Here is a 9,237-nt window from a genome sequence, read left to right on the forward strand (position 1 = left end):
GTTAGTATACGTGTCTGTAACGTCTACACAAACATCATTTTCACACATAAACACACATTTCCAGTGAGAGAGAAGATGGGCTTGAAGAATCAACAATACACTGTTTACAGGTTGTGCTCTTAATACGGTACTACTAAACTACAACAACTACTCACTCATAACTAACTCCACTATGGTGCTCTCTCTCTCTCTCTCTCTCTCTCTCTCTCTCTCTCTCTCTCTCAGCAATACAAACGCAGCACACAGTCCCATATGATGCCTTTCTGCTGGAGCCTATAGGGCACATATGAGAGAGCTGTGTCCCATTACACACACACACACACAAACTGAGAGCTGTGTTACACACTCATACACCTTAAAAGGACAGTTCACCCAAAAATTTCAATTCTGTCATCATTTACTTACCCTCGTGTCATTCCTAACCTGACTTTCCGGCCACATACACACTGCAGCTAAATTCAGTTGTCAGTTCACATTTGAATGCTTAATCCTGTTCTCTACATACACCGTTAAATAATTTACAACAACCGCGTTTTACAACCAAATTCAACCTCATTTATGAAAATTCTATGTAGTGTGCATGGAACAGGGTTGCCAGGTCTGTGAAACAAAGCCAGCCCATTTTTTTCTGCGGTTTTCCTTTCATCGTTGGCAACACTGGTACCGAACCAAACTCAACAACTAGTTGTTCATGAAGTATTTAAACCTGTGTTAGAGTTGTGTCTTTTTTTTATGTGCAATGCAAGAAATCACAGTGAACGAGGTACGGTTTGACTCATTAGTGTTGCCAGATCTTGCTAGAAAAAAACAGCAAATGACAACAAGCCCGTAATGAGCTTAAATACAAAATGCTTGTAAATCTTGTAAATAAGCCATATACCAAAATACTGTGACATGCACCTGCCTACTTCATTTACTCTACAACCTGGATCACTTTATGAGTACAAAGACGCTTAATATTGCTTATAATATGTGGACAACCCTTAAAGAGCGTGATCTGCAAATCAGCCTTCCAAACTTAAACAAAACACGACGAGTCTTTGGTCACTGTAGTATTACTTTGATGAGGGTGAATAAGTCTTGACGTAGGTTTCATTTTTGGGTGAACTACTCCTTTGTGAGAGCAGTTAACAACTCCTCTCACAAATCTATCTCCACTATGGTGCTCTCTCTCTCTCTCTCTCTCTCTCTCTCTCTCTCTCTCTCTCTCTCTCTCAGCAATACAAACGCAGCACACAGTCCCATATGATGCCTTTCTGCTGGAGCCTATAGGGCACATATGAGAGAGCTGTGTCCCATTACACACACACACACAAACTGAGAGCTGTGTTACACACTCATACACCTTAAAAGGACAGTTCACCCAAAAATTTCAATTCTGTCATCATTTACTTACCCTCGTGTCATTCCTAACCTGACTTTCCGGCCACATACACACTGCAGCTAAATTCAGTTGTCAGTTCACATTTGAATGCTTAATCCTGTTCTCTACATACACCGTTAAATAATTTACAACAACCGCGTTTTACAACCAAATTCAACCTCATTTATGAAAATTCTATGTAGTGTGCATGGAACAGGGTTGCCAGGTCTGTGAAACAAAGCCAGCCCATTTTTTTCTGCGGTTTTCCTTTCATCGTTGGCAACACTGGTACCGAACCAAACTCAACAACTAGTTGTTCATGAAGTATTTAAACCTGTGTTAGAGTTGTGTCTTTTTTTTATGTGCAATGCAAGAAATCACAGTGAACGAGGTACGGTTTGACTCATTAGTGTTGCCAGATCTTGCTAGAAAAAAACAGCAAATGACAACAAGCCCGTAATGAGCTTAAATACAAAATGCTTGTAAATCTTGTAAATAAGCCATATACCAAAATACTGTGACATGCACCTGCCTACTTCATTTACTCTACAACCTGGATCACTTTATGAGTACAAAGACGCTTAATATTGCTTATAATATGTGGACAACCCTTAAAGAGTGTGATCTGCAAATCAGCCTTCCAAACTTAAACAAAACACGACGAGTCTTTGGTCACTGTAGTATTACTTTGATGAGGGTGAATAAGTCTTGACGTAGGTTTCATTTTTGGGTGAACTACTCCTTTGTGAGAGCAGTTTCTTTTCTTTATAAGATCATGTTGTTTGCTGTCGTCTCTGAGGCAAAATTCCGCCAGCAACACACACCGACCTTCTTCATGTAGAAATGGAATTACTTGCATCCGATTCTGCCAGATTTTTGCTCAACATTTCAGTCCAGATACCACCACTATTACTGTATTTTGGGTTTGTCTGTGTTCAGTCAGGTAGCAGGGATGTTGTGTTGTTTTTAGCCCCTGCATGTGTTTCTACTGTTGGTGCAGAAATTCAATGGTGCAGCTTCATGGTGCTTTGTTCTCTCTCTCACTCTCTCCTGGCTTGCGTTCTGCTTCAGGTTCAGCTCGGCTACGTTCACACCGCAGTTGTCATTTTTGGCCCAGATTTGATGATTTTGAGGAAAAATCATGTTATCATCTTCCATTTGAGACATTTTCATATGTGGAAATTAATCACGGAAGACATGCAATGTGGTTCATGCAATTGTTAACATTCACTACTGGTCAAAAGTTTGGGGTCAATAAGATTTTTTTTGTTGTTGTTGAAAGATTAATATGTTTAATCAGCAAGGATGAATTAAATTGATTAAATGTGACAATGAAGACATTTATAATGTTACATAAGATTTATACAAGTAAATGCTGGTCTTAATAAATAATGGAACTTTCTATTCATCAAACAATCGTCAAAAATGTCACTACATTTTTCAGAAAATATGAAGCAGCACAACTGTTTTCAACACTGATAATAGTAAGAAATGTTTCTTTGTGTGACACTGACGACTGGAGTAATGCTGAAAATTCAGATGTGAATCACAGAAATAAATAACATATTATTCAAATAGAAACCAGCTATTTTAAATAGTTTTTACTGTATTTTTGATCAAATAAATGCAGCATTAGTGAGCATAAGAGACTTCTTATGAAAAATCTTACCGACCACAAACTTTTAGGATAATTGCATGGTTGATTTAACCTTGGCATAAATTTTAATAAATTTTAAATTCTACTATATGAGGAGATTGTAATATTTACATAAAATATGTAAATAAACGAAATATATTCAAATGTCTTTATAGAAAAACTGTGCTGTCTTAAAGTCAGTGGCCACACTGAAAATCTGAGATTCAAAGTGTAATTTGAAAATAAGCAGATTTATTGTTAAAAATAAAAATTGACAAAACTGATTTAAAAAAAATCAGATTCTGAATCAGGCTCTTGCGATGTGAACATGGCTGTTCTCTCTCATGCTGAACTGCATACGAATCAGCCTACGTGCTAATCTACAGGCTGACTAGTATTGTGTTGCTGCCATTCATGATTTTTGACAGTCTTGGCATATTCAGTGCTCCTTTGCTCGGGATTCTGGGAAAGTGGCCCATCTGTGTGATGCCATAAACGCTGGTCACATGGTGCTCCCAGAATCCAGAGTCCTCTTGTGGTGCAATTGGAGAGTTCACACTTGGATTGCGTGCGAACTGGATTACTGTAAAACTCTACTATGTGTGCTGTTTGATAATCCTGTTTCACATCTGAAATAAACAGGACTCTGGTGCTCACAGAGGTGTGCTTCAAAAATCGAGGATTTTTGTACGAATTTGCTAATTCAGTTGGCCCTCGCTGGAGAGACGAGTTTATACAGATCACATTTCAACCGTGAAAGAAAACGTTTTTGGTTTCTCTCTAACCAAGCTAGCACATTGGACTACTTGTTATTTGGGGGTTGCTCATTTCTTCAAACTTTTGACTGATGTGTTGAAAGCTGGTCAGCCAACTCATTACCTGAAAGATGGTTTTATTTGCAGTTTAGATTCAGATCTGAATTGTTATATCAGTTGATTCTGAAATATGCTTATGGCCCACAGGTTATAGTAAACTTCTGCTTTAACTCATGCTAAGAAACTGAACTTAAAGGAAAACATCCTGCTATTTAGACGTTTGATTGGATTGTTGTTTGATTGTAATTCACTTTGGGCAAACATGATTCAATATACATTATCGCATTTCAGGCGATTTTTGTCTAATTTCAGAATACAGTAAGTAAATTACTTGCCGAGAGACTGTCGATTTTTGTTGCCAAAAATGTTATGAAAACACTCTCCAGAAACCTCTCAGAAGAACATGCACTTCCATGACCAGCATGATGTCTTCTGAGTTTTTAAGACAAATCTGACCCTAAACTCGTTCTGACGGCACCCATTCACTGCATAGGATCCATTGGTGAGCAAGTGATGCAATGCTAAATTTCTCCAAATCTGTTCTGATGAAGAAACAAACTCATCTATATCTTGGAGAGCCTGAGGGTGAGGAATTTTTCAGTAAAGTTTCATTTTTGTGTGAACTATTTTTCTTTTAACACTAACCCTATAATTTCAGATTTTGTTCTCCAGTATCATTTAGAGGCAGAACATTTCGCTTCTGGGAAACATCTAAAATGCAGGATGTTCTCTTTTAAGGTTGGCTTGGTAGAATCGGACTCCTTTAGCAGGATCTTTGTGGCACTGTGCTGGGTCGAACCGCTCGTAGCCTTAGAGTCTGTTTGTTTGTTTGGTCAAGGCTGGTGAATCTCGTAACGCAACGTGAGGTTTGATTGTTATTAGTCGAGACTTCAGTGGTAAATGAATTGTACATTGATAAGTTTGCCTCTTTTTTAGAAATGTATTACATTTTGTGTGCTGGGTGTTTTTAAATTCATTTAGAGTAATTCTGACGTGATTATTGGCTAGTGTATGATTATATGCATGGCTGTTAATAAAGGGGGTGGAGTCGAAGGCGGGGCTGTGAGCTAGTGATGGGTGTGGCCAAATAATGTAATTACCAGAGAATTCTTTTCTATTTATGAACCCCATTGGGGAAGATGATTGACTTGTGATCCGCTCAAGAGCCGATCAGTAACCTTTTGTCAGCTTTAAAGGAGGCGGGGTCTTGCGTGAGGTTATTTCATGAATAATATCTGGAATAAGAGAAGGTTGTTTCAAAAAGGTGCTATACAATATATTCTTAAATGATGAACGAGAAAAGAATTACATGAAAATATATCGCTGAGAAGTGACTTGGTCTTGACAATGACTGTTTTTGTTGTGTAGTCTTGAAAAAGCACTATTATTTTACTCTTTTATGAATATATTAACAAAAGACATTTTAACTTTGTACTTGATGAAAATGTCAAAGTAAAAAAGACAAATAAAAATGTACAGATTCATGTGTTTTAGCTTAGACATTACTGTAGTATGTGCCTGTCAGTAAGAAACATTCATTCATACTGTATTCGTATGCTGCCTTCAGGTCACGTCGGAACGATCGTAGTTACGAGTCGAGCGCTTACCATTGAGAAATTCTGGATTTTCTTTAATTTTGGGGTTTTGTGTCAGTTAATCGATCTAAGTGGTCATAATTTGGTTTTCATTGCGATAGCTGACCGCATAATTTAGTTTGTATGCATGTGATGTGAAAACTAGCGTATCGGAAAATACTAAATTAGCCAGTTTATTGGGGGGGGGGACTACATTTCCCATCATTCCCTGCAGTAGTGTAAAAAAACGCACCTAATGCACATCTTCTACTCTTCATTTTCTGCTGAAACGCTTCTTGTGTTTGTCAGGAAGCGAAATATGAGATACATTTTATTCCAACCACTTTGCATCGACTTTCAAACTCGTAAGTAGGACTTGAAGGCAGCATTACTGTACACTGTTACGTAACTGCTTGGAAGTGATGGCAAAACTACATTACCCAACATTCCTTTCTACAGACTCCCTCCATGTACTCTTGCTAAGATCAGACTGTAATGTTTTTTTATATATGATTGTCGTTGCCTCAATATTTATTGCCCTACAGCCTCATCCAACTAATCAGTCCACAGGTCTCTCTCTTATACTTTTTCCTCATCCGCTGTAACACATTTATCCTCACCCTCTCTCTCTCTCTTGGTGTGGCTGTAGTTCTGTTGTGTTTCGATGGTCTTTGGAGTGTTATAGTAGCAGTTCATCCTTCCATAATTCTCTCTGTACGCAGTGGAAGGAGAGATGGCCGAACACTACGGCTCCTTTCCTGTGCACTTGTGCTGGGGAACACTTGAATTAAATGTACTGTTTTGTGCTAAAATCGCCCTCGTCGTGTCTTTCTTTAATGGTGCGAGTGAAGATCATTAACATCAACTCAAAAAAGCAAGAGTTTGGTAAGGGATGTCACACTTACCAACCTTTTTTGGGTAGATGATTTGAAATGCTTTTCGTAAGTTGATGATAAAATGGAATGTTCCCTTAATGTTCACATACAGGTGCATCTCAATAAATTAGAATGTCGTGGAAAAGTTCATTTATTTCAGTAATTCAACTAAAATTGTGAAACTCGTGTATTAAATAAATTCAATGCACACAGACTGAAGTAGTTTAAGTCTTTGGTTCTTTTAATTGTTTAAAATAATTTTAAACAATTTTGACACACATTTAACAAAAACCCACCAATTCACTATCTCAACAAATTAGAATATGGTGACATGCCAATCAGCTAATCAACTCAAAACACCTGCAAAGGTTTCCTGAGCCTTCAAAATGGTCTCTCAGTTTGGTTCACTAGGCTACACAATCATGGGAAAGACTGCTAATCTGACAGTAAATAAATGAACTTTTCCACGACATTCTAATTTATTGAGATGCACCTGTAACCAAGAAAAAAAACATTTCTAAAATATTTTAAAAACTGGATGTTTTGAACATTCATAGAACCTTCAGGAATAACGCTCTTATAACTTACGTACTTAGAACACATATTTTTGTTAGTTCGGGACCCAGCTGGCTAATGTTTTGGCAAGGTTCTCTCAAAGTTAACAAACAAATGTTCTTCCAGTAATGTTAATAGAACGTATAACCCAATATTTTGTCAGACTCTGATAGAGCAATAGAAGGCTACATCTATTCATCAAAGTAAAAAATGACTATATCTCACAATTGTGACTATAATTTATTTTTACTATCTCATTATTACTATTATTGTTTTACCTAGAGGCAGAAGCGGGGCATCAATAAATAAGTACAAAGTAAGATACCTACAGTAACACCTGCATGTATTTGTCTGTTTGTGACTTTTTCTCTCTCGTTCACAGGAAGAACTATCAGCAGTATCTGGTGTTGTTACACCTGCGTCATGCCGCTCAACACTTATACTGGAATATTTTAATTACCCTATGTTCTGACGGTTTTGATGAAAAGTTGCCAATATATTGTACTAATGAAAAGTGGACCAGGTGTCTTTTTTGGTATTTTAGAAAAGCCTCTGTTCATTTCCTGGAAGGAGTGTGTTTGCTCTGGGAGTCTCTCTCTCAGTTTCTGGCGGTCGTGCCGACTCTGTGTGTCGCTGTCAGACACGTCGCTATTTCTCATTGTGTCCAAAAGATGCTGCTTTCTAAAGAGGATTTGGACGAATGGGAGAAAGAACAGAAGAAACCTTGAGAGGAATTACAGAAACAAAGAGGGCAGGTGGAGGAATAAATACTGTTGATCACTTCACAGGAAAAAAGAAACTCAGGCCTTCTACATCCTCTGAAAACAGTTGACAAGTTTTAAAGGGATAGGCTATTTCAGTCGAAAATGACATTTTTGTTATAATTTACACTCATGACCTCTATGAAACACAAAAGTAGATTTAATATATTTACTGAAACTGTCAGAGTAGTACGATTGCTGCGTTGGGATATTACTATTTGTTGAGTTGGCAGAATTTCTTTGTTGTTGGCAAGCTATTCCTTTAAAGGTGCTGTTACCTGTTTTCTATCGTATCAAGACTAGCGCTGCATCTGAAATCGCATGCTTCCCTTCTATATAACGTTAGTAGGCGCAGGGACAGATTAACGCACGGGCCTACCGGGCACTAGACCAGAGGGGGGCCCAGCCGAAATACAGCACCTGCCAGAACGCGATTTCAACCATGGGGGACAGAGGCGTCATGCCCATTCAGACAGAGGGGGCACGTGGTCCTTCAGATTTTTGAGCCAAGTGGATTTTGAATGCAGCTTCCAAAAGACAAAAAAATAGCCGAATGATGTTTTTATATTTGATACGATCACAGCGGTGGGTTTAGAACGTTCAGTGCGGCACATCATCAGCTGCCAAATTCAAACCTGCGTTTGCGCTTTGGCTAGCGCTGAGCCAGAGTCAGACTCATTTTGTTTTTTTTACAGCGCTGCGCATTATGACCAATCACACACGATTCTGTTGAGCGTTCAGATGAGTCATCGCTAAAACGCCTTTGTTTTGTTCAGTGCGCGCGCTCGCTGACTGAATTCTGCTCTCTGGCGAATTCTCTCATCAGAAACAACAAAAGTGCTGATGTGCGTAAGATGTAAGTAAAATATTAATTTTACAGTGTAAACATCTTCAGTGATTATAATTTAATATAATAATAATAATATACGTTTTTGAGAGTGCTTGAAGTTCTTTGCTCTCTTTCTGTGCAATAAAAAGTAATAGTAACTTACTATGTTTTTATTAAATTCACGCTAAATACAAAGTCAGTAGTATTACAAATATTTTATGGCAGGACACCCTTATCTGGTACTTAAAGGGATAGTTCACCCAAAAATTATGTCATTAATTACTCCCCCTTACGTCATTGCAAACCCGTAAGACCTTCGTTGATCTTCGGAACACAAATTAAGATATTTTTGATGAAATCTGATTGCTTTCTGACCCTCCATAGAAAAAGGTAGAAAGGTACCAAGAACATTGACAAAATAGTGCATGTGACATCAGTGGTTCAACCGTAATTTTATGAAGCTATGATGATACTTTTTGTGTGCAAAAAAACAAAAATAACTTTATTCAACAATTCTTCTTCCCCGAGTTACCATCTACTGCCATTATCTAGAGCAGGGGTGGAAAACTCCGGTCCTGGAGAGCCCTGCAGAGTTCAGCTCCAACCCTAATTAAAACTCACCTGCCTGTAGCTTCCTAGTAACTGTTCAGACCTTGATTAGCTCGTTCAGGTGTGTTTGATTAGGGTTGAAGCAAAACTCTGCAGGGCTGCGGCTCTCCAGGACCGACGTTCGCCACCCCTGATCTAGAGTAACACAATGCGTGTGTCATGTTACTCTAGATCAGGGGTGCCCAACCCTGCTCCTGGCGATCGACTGTCCTGCAAAGTT

Source organism: Sinocyclocheilus grahami, unplaced genomic scaffold (genome assembly GCF_001515645.1).
Source record: "Sinocyclocheilus grahami isolate Dianchi unplaced genomic scaffold, SAMN03320097.WGS_v1.1 scaffold397.1, whole genome shotgun sequence".
Classification (NCBI taxonomy): domain Eukaryota; kingdom Metazoa; phylum Chordata; class Actinopteri; order Cypriniformes; family Cyprinidae; genus Sinocyclocheilus; species Sinocyclocheilus grahami.